At 37.3% G+C, this 16412-nt stretch overlaps 1 non-coding gene across 1 annotated transcript; it reads left to right on the top strand.

The window, feature by feature from the left end:
- The first annotated feature begins 15744 nt into the window (after window positions 1-15744).
- Window positions 15745-15846, top strand: LOC135276124 (U6 spliceosomal RNA). The gene has a single exon (XR_010343690.1). It is a non-coding gene; the product is annotated as a U6 spliceosomal RNA (small nuclear RNA).
- The last annotated feature ends 566 nt before the right edge of the window (window positions 15847-16412 follow it).

Genomic DNA, 16412 nt, shown 5'->3' with positions numbered 1-16412 from the left:
TATTTCTAGTTTTCCGATGTGGGCATTTAGTGCTATAAATTTCCCTCTTAACACAGATTTAGCTGTTTCCCAGAGATTCTGGTATGTTGTCTCTTTGTTCTCATTGGCTTCAATGAACTTCTTGATTTTTGCATTAATTTTATTATTTACCCAGGAGTCATTCAGGAGCAGGTTGTTCAATTTCTATGTAGTTGTGTGGTTTTGAGTGAGTTTTTTAATCCTGAGTTCTAATTTGATTGCACTCTAGTCTGAGAGATTGTTTGTTATAATTTCAGTTCTTTTGGGTTTTACTTTCGATTATATGGTCGATTTTAGAGTAAGTGCCAAGGGCCACTGAAAAGAATGTACATTCTGTTGATTTGGGGTGGAGAGTTCTGTAGCTGTCTATCAGGTCCACTTGAACCAGAGCTGAGTTCGGGTCCTGAATATCCTTCTGAATTTTCTGTGTGGATGATCTGTTAAATATTGACAGTAGGATGTTAAAGTCTCCCACTATTGTGTTGGAGTCTAAGTCTCTTTGTAGGTCTCTAAGAACTTGTTTTATGAATCTGGGTGCTCCTGTGTTGGGTGCATATATATTTAGAAGAGTTAGCACTTCTTGATTAATTGTTCCCTTTACAATTATGTAATACCCTTCTTTGTCTTTTTTAATCTTTGTTGGTTTAAAGTCTGTTTTGTCAGAGACTAGAATTGCAACCCTGCTTTTTTTGCTTTCTATTTGCTTGGTATATTGTCCTCTATCCATTTATTTTGAGCCAGTGTGTGTCTTTGCACATGAGATGGGTCTCCTGAATACTGCACACCGATGGGTCATAACTCCTTATCCAATTTGCCTATCTGTGTCTTTTAATTGAGGCATTTAGCTTATTTACATTTAAGGTTACTATTGTTATGTGTGAATTTGGTCCTGTCATGATGCTATCTGCACACTAGCATCATGCACACTTGCATCTTTTGCACAATAGTTGATGCGATTTCTTCATAGTGTCATTGGTCTTTATGTTTTGCTATGTTTTTGCAGTGGCTGATACTGGCTTTTCCTTTCCATATTCAGTGCTTCTTTCAGGAGCTCTTGCAAGTCAGGCCTTGTGGTAACAAAATCCCTTAGCATTTGCTTGTCTGAAAGGGGTTTTATTTCTCCTTCACTAATGAAACTTATTTGGATGGACATGAAATTCTGGGTTGAAAATTCCTTTGTTTAAGAATGTTGAATATTGGCCCCCAGTCTCTTCTGGCTTGTAGACTTTCTGCTGAGAGGTCCACTGTTAGTCTGATGGGCTTCCCTTTGTAGGTGACCTGGCCTTTCTCTCTGGCTGCCCTTTACATTATTTTCCTTCATTTCAACCTTGGAGAATCTGATGATTATGTGTCTTGGGGTTGATCTTCTCCTACAGTTTCTTAGTGGTGTTCTCTATATTTCCTGAATTTGCATGTTGGCCTGTCTTGCTAGGTTGGGGAAGTTCTCTTGGGTAATATCCTGAAATGTATTTTCCACCTTGTTTCCATTCTTCCCATCTCCTTCAGGTACTCCAGTCAAATGTAGGTTCAGTCTTTGCATGAAGTTCCATATTTCTTGGAGGCTTTGTTCATTCCTTTTCATTCTTTTTTCTCTAGTCTTGTCTGCATGCCTTGTTTGAGCAAGGTAGTCTTCAAACTCTGATATCTTTCTTTGTTGATCTAGGTATTGATACTTGTGTATGCTTCATGAAGTTCTTGTGCTGTGTTTTTCAGCTCCATCAGGTCATTTATGTTCCTCTAAATTGGTTATTCTGGTTAGCAGCTCCTCTAACCTTTTATCAAGGTTCTTAGCTTCTTTGCATTGTGTTAGAGCATGTTCCTTTAGCTCAGTGTAGCTTTTTATTACCCATCTTCTGAAGCCTTCATCTGTCAATCCATCTGTCTCATCCTCCATTCAGTACTGTGGCCGTGCTGGAGAGAGAGAGAGAGAGAGAGACAGAGACAGACAGACAGAGTGAGTGTGTGTGTGTATGTGTATGTATATATCTCACATTTTCTTTATCCACCTGTTAATTGATGGGCATTTGGGCTGGTTTCCTATTTTTGCAGTTTGCAGATTGTGAATTGTATTGCTATAGACATATATATGCAAGTATCTTTTTCCTATAATGGCTTCTTTTCCTTTGGGTAGATACCTAGTGGTGGGATTGCTGGATCAAATGGTAGTTCTACTTTTAGTTCTTTAAGGAATCTCCACACTCTTTTCCATAGCGGTTGTACTAGTTTACATTCCCACCTGCAGTGTAGAAGTGTTTCCTTTTCACCACATCCATGCCAACATCTATTCTTTTTTGATTTTTTGATTATGGCCTTTCTTGGAGGAGTAAGGTATCGTCATATTGTGGTTTTGGTTTGGATTCCCCTGATAACTAGCGATGTTGGATATTTTCCCATATGCTTGCTGGCCATCTGTATATCTTCTTTTGAGGATTGTCTATTCATGTCCTTAGCCCACTTTTTGATGGGATTTTTTTTTTCTTACTCATTTATTTGAGTTCTTGGTAGATTTTGGATATTAGTCCTTTGTTGGATGTATAGATTGTGAAGATTCTCCCCGACTCTGTGGGTTATTTGTTAGCCTTGGTGATTATTTCTTTTCCTGTCCAGAAGCTTTTTAGTTTAATTTGGTTCCACTTGTAAATTTGTGTTTTTGTTGCAATTGCTTTTGAGGACTTAGTCATAAATTCTTTGGTAAGGCTGATGTCCAGAGGGATATTTCCTAGGTTTCCTTTTAGGCCTTTTATAGTTTTAGGTTTTAGATTTAAATCTCTAATCCATTGAGTTAATTTTTGTATATGATGATAGGTAGGGGTCCACTTCACTTATTCTGCATATGATTAGCTAGCTATCCCAGCACCATTTATTGACTAGGGAGTTCTCCTATTTCTTATTTTTGTTGAATTTGTGGAAAGTCAGATGGTTGTAGGTGTGGAGTTTTATCTCTGGGCTCTGTATTCTATTCCGTTAGTCTATGTGTTTGTTTTTGTACCAGTACCATGTTCTTTTGGTAACTGTAGCCTTGTGGCATAGTTTCAAGTCATATAGTAAGATGCCTTTGGCTTTGTTATTTTTGCTTAGAACTGCTTTGGCTATTTGAGCTCTTTTGTGGTTCCATATAAATTTTAGAATAGTTTTTCTAGTTCTGTCAAAAATCATATTGATAGTTTGATAAGAATAGCATCAAATCTGTAAACTGCTTTGAGCAGTATGGCTATTTTAACTATATTGATTCTTCCACTCCACGAGCATGGAATGTTTTACCATTTGTTTGTGTCATCACTGATTTCTTTCAGCAGTCTTTTGTAACTGTTATTGTAGAGATCTTTTACCTCCTTGGTTAGATGTATTCCTAGGTATTTTATTTTTGGTAGCAATTATAAATGGGATTGCCTTCTTGATATGACTCTCAGATTGAACATGATTGGTGTATAGAAATGCTACTGAATTTGTGCATTAATTTTGTGTCCTGAAACTTTACTGAAGTCATTTATCAGTTCTAGGAGCCTTTTGGTGGAGTCTTTAGGGTTATGTATGTATAGAATCATATTATCAGCAAAGAGGGATGATTTGACTTTTTTTCCTATTTGGATGTCTTTTATTTCTTTCTTTTGCTCCACTGTATTTTAATATCCTAAAGACAATTTGTTTTGAAAGTGTCTTTTTAATTTAGTACATTCTGGAATACCAAGGAGGATATGAAAGAGCTCTCAGCCTCAAGAAGCTTAGTTATGGAATTATTAAGGCATTCAAATTTAAAACAATACAAAGAAAAAAATAGTGAACTGCAACAAAAGGAAGTCAACCTTTGGATTCAGCATTCCTGGATTTCCCAGCTTCTCTATTTAGTAGCCATAATCTCTGGGTAGTAACTTAACCTCTGAGCTTCAGTTTTCTTATCTATAAAATGGAAATTTTAGCAATACCAAATGGAAGTAATGAGGGTTAAGAGGTAACATCAAACTCATTTATTCTCATGAGAGTTTATATAATAATTAACAGCAGAATATGGGATATAGATAAATAATATTCTAGACTTATACAGGAATGATTGCTTATGCTATAGTGGTTTGACAGGATTTTCAATTATAGCAGAATTTTGAAAAGTGTGGAATAATGAAGGAGCTATTCCAATTATGGAGAATAATATCAATGAAATTTTGGATCATTATTTATCTAATGTAATAAAAAATATAACCTTGTATGAAGTAGGTTTGTTTAGGGAGCTGTGCAAGATGAGCCTGACAAAATGAAGAGAATTTGAATGCCTGGATGGCCGTCCATTTAAGGAGAATGACAAAACCAAGATGAAATTCTAGGCTGTGTTATTCAGGGAGACTTGGACATGATTCATCTTAGCCCCGTACATCTGTTTTCTGTCTCTGTATTTTTGTCTTTTCTAGAATGTCATCTAAGTAAAATCATACAGTATTAGCCTCTTGAAACTGGCTTCTTTCACTCATCATAATTCATTTGAGATTCACTTGTATGGTTGTATGTATCAGTAGTTTGTTCCTTTTTATTGCTGAGGAATATTTTATTGTATGATTGTATCACAGTGTGTTTATCTGTTTACCAGTTGCAAACATTTGGATTGTTTCCAGGTTTTGGCAATTATGAATCAACATTTGTTTAAAGGTTTTTACATGAATATTCTAATCTTCTTTTCTCTTGGTTGACTACGTAGGAATGGGATTGCTGAGTCATATGGTATGCTTATTTTTATAAGGAATGGTCACAACTGTTTTTCAAAGTGGCTATAATATTTTGCATTGTCTTTGGCAATGTATGAGAACTCATCCATATGTCATTTCATTTGCGTGTTTTTATAAATGAACTTCATTTTTTAGAACAGTTTTGTATTTACAGAAAAGTTGCCAAGATAGTAAAAAGTTCCCATATGCCCCACATCGAGTTTCCCTTGCTGTGAATGCTCACTATTACATAATACAATTTTCACAACATGAAGCAGTATTTATTCTAGTATTGAACCAACATTTTTCCAATATTGAGTATATTTTAGTATTGAACTGACATTATTATTAATGGAAGTCCATTCTTTATTCAGATTTCCTTAGCTTTAGCCTAATGTTCTTTTATTGTTCCCAGATGCCATCCAGGATTCCACATTACACTTAGTCACGGTATCTCCTTAGGTTGCTCTTGGCTGTGCCAGTTTCTCAGACTTTCCTTGTTTTTGATGATCTTGACTACTTTGAGGATTACTGGTCAAATATTTTGTAGTATATCCCTCAACTGGGATTTGTCTGATGTTTTTCTCATCGTCAGACTGGGGTTATGGGTTTTGGGGAGGAAAACCACAGAGGCAAAGGTAAAGTAGGTACAAGGGTACCTACTATGATTTAGGCATGATCTACCACTGTTCATGTTGACTGTGACCACCTGGCTAAGGTAGTCTGTGTCACATTCCTCCACTCTAAAGTTACCTTTTGCCTCCCCTTAACTCTGTATGTGATTTTTAAAAAATATATTTTTAATTGACAAATAATTATATATATTTAAAGGGTACAATGTGATATGAAATTTGATATATGCATATAATGTGGAATGATTAAATTAATCTAATTAATATATCGTGACTTCACTTATCCTTATTTGAAATATACTCTCTTAGCAATTTTGAAATATCCAATACATTAACTATAGTTGCTATGCTGTGCAATAGATTGCAAAAACTTATTCCTCTTGTCTCATTGAAACTTTGTATGCTTTGACCAACATCTCTGCATTCCCTCCCTCCCCCGGTCAGGATCTGGTTACCGCAATGCTGCTCTCTACTTCTGTAAGTTTAACCTTTTAGCTTCCACATGTAAGTGAAACCATCAGGTGTTTTTCTTTTCATGCCTGTGCCTGGCTTATTTCACTAAGTATAATGTCTTCCAGGTTTATTCATGTTGTTGAAAATAATAGAATTTCTTTCCTTTTTTTTTTTTTTTTAAAGGCAGGGTAGCATTTCACTGGCTTGTTTAAAAAAATCCATGTATCCGTTGGTGAATGCTTAAGTTAATTCCATATCTTGGCCACTGTGAATAATGCCTCAATGAATATGGAAGTGCAGCTTTCTCTTCAACATACTGATTTTATTTCCTTTGAATGTGTATTGAAAAGTGGATTTTCTGGGTCACATGGCAGTTCTGTTTTGAGGTTTTTGAGGAATCTTCATACTGTTTTCCATAATGGCTGTTACTATTTTACATTCCTACCAAGAGTGCCCAAGGATTACCTTTTCTTCACATTTTCATCAATGCTTATCTTTCATCTTTTTTTTAATAAAAGATATAAGGTAATATCATATTGTGACTTCCATTTGCATTTTCCTAATGATTAGTGATGTTGAGCATTTTTCATGAACCTGTTGGCTATTTGTACTTCTTCTTTTGACCAATGTCTATTCAGGTCCTTTGTCCATTTTTAAAGCAGGTTATTTGTTTTTTTGCTGTTGATTTTAGTTTTTCGTATGTTCTGTTAGGCTGTTCTTACATCACGCTAAAGAAACACACGAAGTTGGTAATTTATTTTCTTTCTTTTTTTTATTGTACTTTAGATTCTAGGGTACATGTGCAGATCATACAAGGTTGTTGCATAGGTACATTCATGGCAAGGTGGTTTGTTGCCACCATCCCCCCATCACCTATACTGGACATTTCTCCCCATGTTATCCCTCCCCCACCCTCCCTCCAACTATCCCTCCTGTAGCACCCTGCAATGGACCCCAGTGTTTGATGTTCCCCTCTTTGTGTCCAAGTGTTCTCATTGTTCAACACCTGCCTATGAGTGAGAACATGTGGTGTTTGATTTTCTGTTCTTGTGTCAGTTTACTGAGAATGATGGTTTCCAGGTTCATCCATGTCCCTACAAAGGACACAGACTCATCGTTTTTTATGGATGCATAGTATTCCATGGTGTATATGTGCCACATTTTCTTTGTCCAGTCTATCATTGATGGGCATTTGGGTTGGTTCCAGGTCTTTGCTATTGTAAACAGTGCCATGATGAACATGTGTGTGCATGTGTCTTTATAATAGAATGATTTATAGTCCTTTGGGTATATACCCAGTAATGGGATTGCTGGGTCAAATGGAATTTCTATTTCTAGATCCTTGAGGAATCACCACACTGTCTTCCACAATGGTTGAACTAATTTACACTCCCACCAACAGTGTAAAAGTGATCCTATTTCTCCACATCCTCTCCAGCATCTGTTGTCTCCAGATTTTTTAATAATCACCATTCTAACTGGCGTGAGGTGGTATCTCAATGTGGTTTTGATTTGCATTTCTCTAATGACCAGTGATGATGAGCATTTTTTCATATGTTTGGTGGCTTCATATATGTTTTCTTTTGGAAAGTGTCTGTTCATATCCTTCACCCACTTTTGGATGGGTTTGTTTGTTTTTTTCTTGTAAATCTGTTTCAGTTCTTTGTAGATTCTGGATATTAGTCCTTTGTCAGATGGGTAGATTGTAAAAATTTTTTCCCATTCTGTTGGTTGCTGATTCACTCTAATTATTGTTTTCTTTGCTGTACAGAAGTTTATTTAGATCCCATTTGTCTATTTTGGCTTTTTTTTGCCATTGCTCTTGGTGTTTTAATCATGAAGTCCTTGCCTATGCCTATGTCCTGAATGGTTTTGCCTAGGTTTTCTTCTAAGGTTTTTATGGTGTTAGTTCTTATGTTTAAGTCCTTAATCCATCTGGAGTTAATTTTAGTGTAAGGTGTCAGGAAGGGGTCCAGTTTCTGCTTTCTGCACATGGCTAGCCAGTTTTCCCAACACCATTTATTAAATAGGGAATCCTTTCCCCATTGCTTGTTTTTGTCAGGTTTGTCAAAGATCAGATGGTTGTAGATGTGTGGTGTTGCTCCAGAGGCCACTGTTCTGTTCCATTGGTCTATGTTTCTGTTTTGATACCAGTACCATGCTGTTTTGATTGCTGTTGCCTTGTAGTATAGCTTCAAGTCCAGCAGCATGATGCCCCCAGCTTTGTTCTTTTTGCTTAGGATTGTCTTGGCTAAACGGGCTCTTTTTTGGTTCCATAGGAAGTTTAAAGTGTTTTTTTCCAGTTCAGTGAAGAAGGTCATTGGTAGCGTGATGGGGATAGCATTGAATCTATAAATTACTTTGGGCAGCATGGCCATTTTCACAATACTGATTCTTCCTAACTATGAACATGGAATGTTTTCCATCTGTTGTGTCTTCTCTTATTTCCTTGAACAGTGGTTTGTAGTTCCCCTTGAAGAGGCCCTTTACATCCTTTGTTAGTTGTATTCCTAGGTATTTTATTCTTTTTGTAGCAATTGTGAATGGGAGTTTGCTCTTGATTTGGCTCTCTGTCTGTTATTAGTGCATAGGAATACTTGTGATTTCTGCTCATTGATTTTGTGCATAGGAATACTTGTGATTTCTGCTCATTGATTCTGAGACTTTGATGAAGTTGCTTATCAGTTTAAGGAGAGTTTGGGCTGAGATGACGGATCTTCTAAATATACAATCATGTCATCTGCAAATTGACTTCCTCCTTTCCTAATTGAATACCCTGTATTTCTTTTTCTTGCCTGATTGCTCTGGCTAGAACTCCCAATACTATATTGAATAAGAGTGGAGAGAGAGGGCATCCTTGTCTAGTACTAGATTTCAAAGGAATGCTTCCAGTTTTTGCTCATTCAGTATGATATTGACCATGGGTTTGTCATAAATAATTTTTATTATATTGTGATAGGTTCCATTGATACATAATTTATTGAGAGTTTTTAGCATAAAGCGCTGTTAAATTTTGTCAAAGACCTTCTCTGCATCTATTGAGATAATCATGTGCTTTTTGTCTTTGGTTCTATTTATGTGGTGGATTACGTTTATGGACTTGCGTATGTTGAACCAGCCTTGCATCCCTGGGATGAAGCCTACTTGATCATGATAGATAAGCTTTTTGATGTGCTGTTGCAATCGGTTTGCCAGTATCTTATTGAAGATATTTGCATCTATGTTCATCATGGAAATTGGCCTGAAGTTTCCTTTTTTTGTTGAGTCTCTGCTGGGTTTTGGTATCAGGATGATGTTGGTCTCATACAATGAGTTGGGGAGGATTCCCTCTTTTTGTATTGTTTGGAATGGTTTCAGAATGATTGGTACCAGCTCCTCTTTGTACATCTGGTAGAATTGGGCTGTGAACCTGTCTGGACCTGAACTTTTTTTGGTTGGTAAGCTATTAATTGCTGCCTCAACTTCAGCCCCTGTTATTGGTCTATTCTGGGTTTCAGGTTCTTCCTGGCTTAGTTTTGGTAGCGTGCAAGTGTCTATGAACTTTTCTTTTCTTCCAGGTTTACTGGTTTATGCACATAGAGTTGTTTGTAGTAATCTCTGATGGTTGTTTGTATTTCTTTAGGTTTGGTGGTGATATCCCCTTTATAATTTTTTATTGCAGCTATTTGATTCTTCTCTCTTTTCTTTTTTATTAATCTGGCTAGTGGTCTGCCTATTTTGTTGATCTTTTCAAAAAAACCAACTCCTGGATTTATTGATTTTTTGAAGTTTTTGTGTGTGTGTGTGTCTCTATCTCCTTCATTTCTGCCCTGATCTTAGTTATTTCTTGTCTTCTGCTAGCTTTTGAGGTTTTTTGATCTTGCTCCTCTAGCTCTTTCAGTTTTGATGATAGGGTGTCAAATTTAGATCTTTCCTTATTTCTCATGTGGGTATTTATTGCTATAAATTTCCCTCTAGACACTGCTTTAAATGTGCCCCAGAGATTCTGGTACGTTGTGTCCTCGTTCTCATTGGTTTTGAAGAACATCTTTATTTCTGCATTCATTTCATTGTTTATCCAGTCAACATTCAAGAGCCAGTTGTCAGTTTCCATGAAGTTTTGTGGTTTTGAGTTAGTTTCTTAATCTTGAGATCTAATTTGATTGCACTGTGGTCTGAGAGACTGTTATCATTTCCATTTTTTTGCGTTTGCTGAGAAGTGATTTACTTCTGATTGTGTGGTCAATTTTAGAGTAAGTGCGATGTGGTGCTGAGAAGAATGTATATTCTGTGGCTGTGGGGTGGAGAGTTCTGTAGCTGTCTATTAAGTCCACTTGTGCCAGTTCTGTGTTCAAGTCCTGTATGTCCTTGTTGATTTTCTGTTTCGTTGATCTGTCTAATGTTGATAGTGGAGTGTTAAAGTCTCCCACTATTATTGTGCGGGAGTCTAAGTCTCTTTTTAGGTCATTAAGAACTTGCTTTATGTATCTGGGTGCTCCTGTATTTGTTGCATATATATTTAGGATAGTCAGCTCTTCTTGTTGTATTGATCCTTTCATCATTATGTAGTGTCCTTCTTTGTCTCTTCTGATCTTTCTTGGTTTAAAGTCAATTTTATCAGAGACTAAAATTGCAAACCCTGCTTTTTTTTTGCTCTCCATTTGCTTGATAGAACTTCTTCCATCCCTTTATTTTGAGTCTATGTATGTCTTTGCATGTGAGATGGGTCTCCTGAATATAGCACACAGATGGGTTTTGACTTTTTACCCAGTTTGCCAGTCTGTGTCTTTTGATTGGGGATTTAGGCCATTTACATTTAACATTAATATTGTTATGTGTGAATTTGATCCTGCCATTTTGGTACTGGTTGTTTGTTTTGCCCTTTGGTCAATACAGTTTCCTCATTGCATCATTGGTCTTTACTATTTGGTTCGTTTTTGCAGTGGCTGGTACTGGATATTTTTTTCTGTGTTTAGTGCTTCCTTCAGGAGCTCTTGTAGGGCAGGTCTGGTTGTGATGAAATCTCTCAGTAATTGCTTGTTTGTAAAGGATTTTGTTTCTCTTTCACTTATGAAGCTTAGTTTGGCTGGATATGAGATTCTGGGTTGAAAGTTCTTTTCTTTAAGGATGTTGAATATTGGCCGCCACTCTCTTCTGGCTTGTAGGGTTTCTGCCAAGGGATCCACTGTGAGTCTGATGGGCTTTCCTTTGTGGGTTACCCCAACTGTCTCTCTGGCTGCCCTTAGCATTTTTTCCTTCATTTCAACCCTGGTGAATCTGACGATTATGTGCCTTGGGGTTGCTCTTCTTGAGGAGTATCTCTGTGGTGGTCTTTGTATTTCCTGTATTTGAATGTTGGCCTGTTTTGCCAGGTTGGGGAAGTTCTCCTGGATAATATTTTGAGGAGTGTTTTCCAGCTTGGATTCATTTCCCTGTCCTCTTCAGGTACACTGATCAAGCTTAGATTAGGTGTTTTCACATAATCCCATATTTCTTGGAGGCTTTGTTCATTTCTTTTCACTCTTTTTTAACCTTCTCTTTTTATTTCATTGAGTTGATCTTTGATCTCTGATATCCTTTCTCCTGCTTGATCGATTTGGCTATGAAACTTGTGTATGCTTCACGAAGTTCTCGTACTGTGTTTTTCAGCTCCATCAAGTCGTTTATGTTCTTCTCTAGGCTGGTTATTCTAGTTAGCATTTCATCTAATCTTTTTTCAAGGTTCTTAGTTTCTTTGCATTGGGTTAAAACATGTTCTTTTAGCTCAGAGAAGTTTGTTATTACCCATCTTCTGAAGCCTGCTTCTGTCAGCTCATCAAAATCATTTTCTGACCTGTTTTGTTGCCATGCTGGTGAGTCGTTGTGATCTCTCTGGGGAAGAGAGGCATTCTGGACTTTGATGTTTTCATCCTTTTTGCACTGGTTTCTTCCCATCTTCTCTGAGTGGACGTCTTTTCTGTTAAAGTTGGGGTTATTTCTCCTGTATGCATCTTTTTTAAAAAAATGCAGGTGTCAGTGTGCCACTTAAGACAGTTTGTCCATTGTCTGCTTGTGGAGGCGCTGTTGGGCTGCCTTGTTCTCAGCCAGGCTGTTGTTTATTCTTTGCCTGGTTTATGTACTGGTGGGGTTAGCCCCGCCTTCCCAATGATGGGCTATTTCCCTCTGCTGAGCTGGCTGCTGTTCCCAAGCGGAGGATGTGTTAACTGCGAAACTCTCCCGGGAGAGGGACTCTGGTTGCTGGATCTTGTAGGGGAGGGGCCTGTCTGGTCGTATCCCCCTCCCCACTTTCAACTCTCCCTTTTGTGGGATGGGCAGTTCCTTTTCACAAGCTTTCTTGGTATTAGTCCAGATTTCTGCTCTTGTCTGTGCTAACAAGGCACCTGTCTGGTCTGGGTGCCAGCCTGGGCTGTTACCCGGGTTTGTGACTCTGGGTGGTTCTCAGCACCTGCTTTGCCTTGGCTGGACGCCTTTGGGCTGCTTTTGCTGCCTTTTTTTGGGGTTAATCCCACTGTTCAACCAGTCCTTTTAAAACAAAACTGGTACCTAACTCGGCGATGCGGATATTGCTCTGGTTCTGTCTCACTTGGTAGCTGCACTCTGGAGAAGCTTCCTTTCGGCCATCTTCCCTGGCAATCCCAAAGCTAGGTGATTTATTTAAAAGAAGAGGTTTAGTTGGTTTATGGTCCTATGGCTGTACAGGAAGTTTGGTGTTGGCATCTTCTTCTGGTGAGGGCCTCAGGGAGCTTACAATCTTGGTGGAAGGTGATGGAAAGGCAGCGTGTCACATGGTTAGAGTAGAAGCAACAGAGAAGTGGGGAGGTGCACTTTTCAACAACAAGATCTTGTGTGAACTTAGAGTGAGAACTCTCTCATCACCAAAGGAATAGAACTAAGCCATTCATTAGGATCCATCCTCATGATCCAAACACCTCCCACCAGGCCCCACCTCCACCACTAGAGGTTACATTTTAACATGAGATTTGGAGCAGAAAAATATACAAACCATATCATATGTTTTGGATAGTAACCCCTTATCAGATGTATGGTTTGCAAATATTTTCTCCCATGGCACGTATTATCTCTTCACTCTGCTAATTGTTTCCTTTGCTGTGCAGGAGCTTTTTAGAGTGATACAATTCCATTTGCCTCTTTTTGCTTTGGTTGCATATACTTTTGGGGTTATATCCAAAATATTGTCCAGACCAACGTCATGGAGCTTTTCCCTTATGTTTTCTTTTAGTAGTTTTACTACTAAAAGAAAGTTTCAGTAGTTTAGTGGAATTACTAAGTTTCAGGTCTTAATTTGTCTTTAATCCACTTTGAGTTAATTTTTGTATATGATGCAAATTAGAATCTAATTTTATTCATCTGCATGTGAATATCCAGTTTCCCCCACATGATTTATTGAAGAAACTGTCCTTTCCTCATTATTTCTTTTTGGCACCTTTATTGAAACTCAATTGTTCATAAATATTTGGGGTTATTTCTGAACTCTATCCTGTTTGACTTGTTATGTCTGTTTTTATGGCAGTACTGTGATGTTTTGATTAATTTAACTTTGTAATATATTTTGCAGTTAGGTACTGTGATGCCTCCAGCTTTTTTCCTTTTGATCAAGATAGATTTGGCTATTCAGAGTCTTTCATGTTTCCATACAAATTTTAGGATTTTGTTTTTTCTGTTTCTGTAAAGAATGACATTGAAATTTCGATATGGATTACACTGAATCTGTAGATTGCTTTGGATATTATGGACATCCTAGCAGTATTAATTCTTTCAATTCATAATCATGCCTTTCCATTTACTTCTGTTTTCTTCATTTTCTTTCATCAATGCTTTATAGTTACCAATATATAGATCTTTACTTCCTTGGTTAAATTTATATCAAGATATTTTATTTATTTTTTGTTGCTATTGCTAATGAGATTGTTTTATTAATTTCTTGTTCAGATAGTTTGTTGTTAGTGTTGAAATGCTACTGATTTTTGTATATCGATTTTGTATTCTGCAAATTTAATGAATTTGTCAGTTATAATGGTTTTTATTTGGTGAAGTCTTTAAGGTTTTCTATATATAATATCATGCCACCTGTAAACAGGAACAATTTAAGTACTTCCTTCCAATTAGGATGTTTTTTATTTCTTTTTCTTGCCAAATTGCACAGGCTTGGACTTCCAGTAAAATGTTGAAAAGAAGTAGTGAGATTGAACGTTCCTGCCTTGTTCTAGATCTTTGAGAAAATGCTTTAAACTTTTCACTGTTGAGAATATTAGCCATGGACTTGTCACTTAAGGCCTTTATTGTGTCATGGTACATCTTCTCTACCAAATTTGTTGAAAGTTTTTATTATGAAATGAATTGGAATTTCATCAAATTCTTTTTCTATACCTATTGAGATGATCCTATAACTTTTGTCCTTCATTCTGTTAATAAAATCAGAAATAAAAGAGGAGACATTACAACTGATACTACAGAAATACAAAGGGTCCTTTGGGAGGCCAAGATGGGTGGATCACCTGAGGTCAGGAGTTTGAGACCAGCATGGCCAACATGGTGAAACCCTTTCTCTACTGAAAACTACAAAAATTAGCCAGGTGTTGTGGCAGGTGCCTCTAATCCCAGCTACTCAGGAGGCCGAGGCAGGAGAATCGCTTGAATCTAGGAGGCAGAGGTTGCAGTGAGCTGAGATTGTGTATTGCACTCCAGCTTGGGTGACAGAGCAAGACTCTGTCTCAAAAAAAAAAAAATATATACAAAGGGTCACAGGAAACTACTGTGAGCAATTATACTCCAATAAATTGGATAACTTAGAAGAAATAGATAAATTCCTAGACACTTACAACTGCCAAGACTGAATCATGAAGAAACAGAAAATCTGAATAGACCAATAGTGGACAAATAGATTCAATCAGTAATAAAAAGTCTCCTATTAAAAGCCCAGGACTGATTGCCTTCATAGCTGAATTCTACCAAACATTTAAAAAAGAATTAATTTGAATCCTTTTCAAACTCTTCCAAATAAATGGAAGAGAAAGGAATATCTTCAAATTCATTTTATGAGGCCAGCATTATCCTAATGCTAAAACTGGACACAGACACTACAAGAAAAGAAGTTACAGGCCAATATCCCTGATGAACATAGATGCAAAAATACTCAACAAAATACTGGCAAAACAAATTCAACAGCACATTAAAAATATCATTCGCTATGATCAAATGGGATTTATTCCTGGGATTCAAAGCTATTGCAACATATGCAAATCAATAAATGTGATACTCTATATGTGGTTCTGATTTCATCCCCCCTTCTCAATTATTTTCTCTGTCCTATACCATAAATGTTTTTTAAATGTCTTACCATCAACCTTAAAACATGCTTCAGAAAAATTCTCTATCTTTTTGCTTTTAAAGCTTACCAATTGATTCTAATTTGAGAAACTTTAAAAACAACAGAATTTGAATGATTCTCACTGAATTGATTGGGGTGGGGCATACGCATCAGTATCTTTTCAGTAGTCCTCACATTTGCCTTCTCCCTGGGTACCCCCTTACCTGATGAAATCCTGTTTACCCTCTAGGATTCACCTGAATGTCATTTCCTCAAGGACATCTTCCCAAAGAATTTGATCTAAATCAGCTACCCTCATAGCTTTCTGTTTCCTTTCTTAGAGCATTGATCATATCTTTAATTCAGAGTTTCTAACCCTCAGCACCACTGACATTTTGGGCTGGATATAACTTTGTTGTGGGGAACTGTCCTATGCCTTGTGGGAAGTTTTGCATCACCCCTGGACTCTGCCCATGGGATGCCAGAAGCACCTCATCACCACATGTGGCAACTAAAACTGTCTCCAAACATCACCAAATGGCCCCAGGAGGGAATCCCTACCCCTCACATTAGAACCACTGCTGTAACTCATGGTTATTTTATATGTTGTCTGTCTTTCCCCCATACTATAAGCTCCAGAAGAGTGCTTGCTTTGGCAACACATATACTAAAATTGGAATGATACAGAGATTAGCATGGCCCCTGTCCAAGGATGACACACATTTGTGCAGCATTCCATTAAGAAAAAACCCCAAAACCATCAGAAGAGCTTTTCTGTCTGCTAGATTCTCAAGGACACACCTCAATGCCTAGGGACAACCCAGATGCTGGACAAGAATTTGTTGAATAAATGAATGAATGAGATGGCTAAGCCAGGATTTCAGAGCTCTAATGAGGGTGAAGACCACAGGTGTCAATAGCAGAGAAGAAAAGGAAGGAATAGATCTGAGCCACATTTAGAGAGCAGAAATTAAATTTTATGGGAACACAGTCACATCCATTCATTTGCATATAATCTACAGCTGCTTTTGTGCTACAGAAGGCAGAGCTGAGTAGTTGAAACAGAGACCACGTGGCTCACAAAGCTTTAGATATTTACTGTTTGACCATTCACAAAAAGAGTTGGTTGACCCCCTTTTTAGAGATTGTATTTAGAATATAAATCCTAAGTAAACTATTATGAAAGTAGCTAAATGACTATTTGCAAAACAGATTTTCATTTAAAAAATTTTCTACCATTGCCCTATTTCTCACACATTAGAAATTTCCATGCACAAAAATGCACAAACATGTATTGCAGAGACGTTCTTT

This window comes from Aotus nancymaae, unplaced genomic scaffold (genome assembly GCF_030222135.1).
Source record: "Aotus nancymaae isolate 86718 unplaced genomic scaffold, 86718_ANA_hifiasm-v0.15.2.pri h1tg000020l, whole genome shotgun sequence".
Classification (NCBI taxonomy): Eukaryota; Metazoa; Chordata; class Mammalia; order Primates; family Aotidae; genus Aotus; species Aotus nancymaae.
The sequence above is the reverse complement of the archived record's forward strand: the minus strand, read 5'-3'. Positions and strand labels throughout refer to the sequence as shown.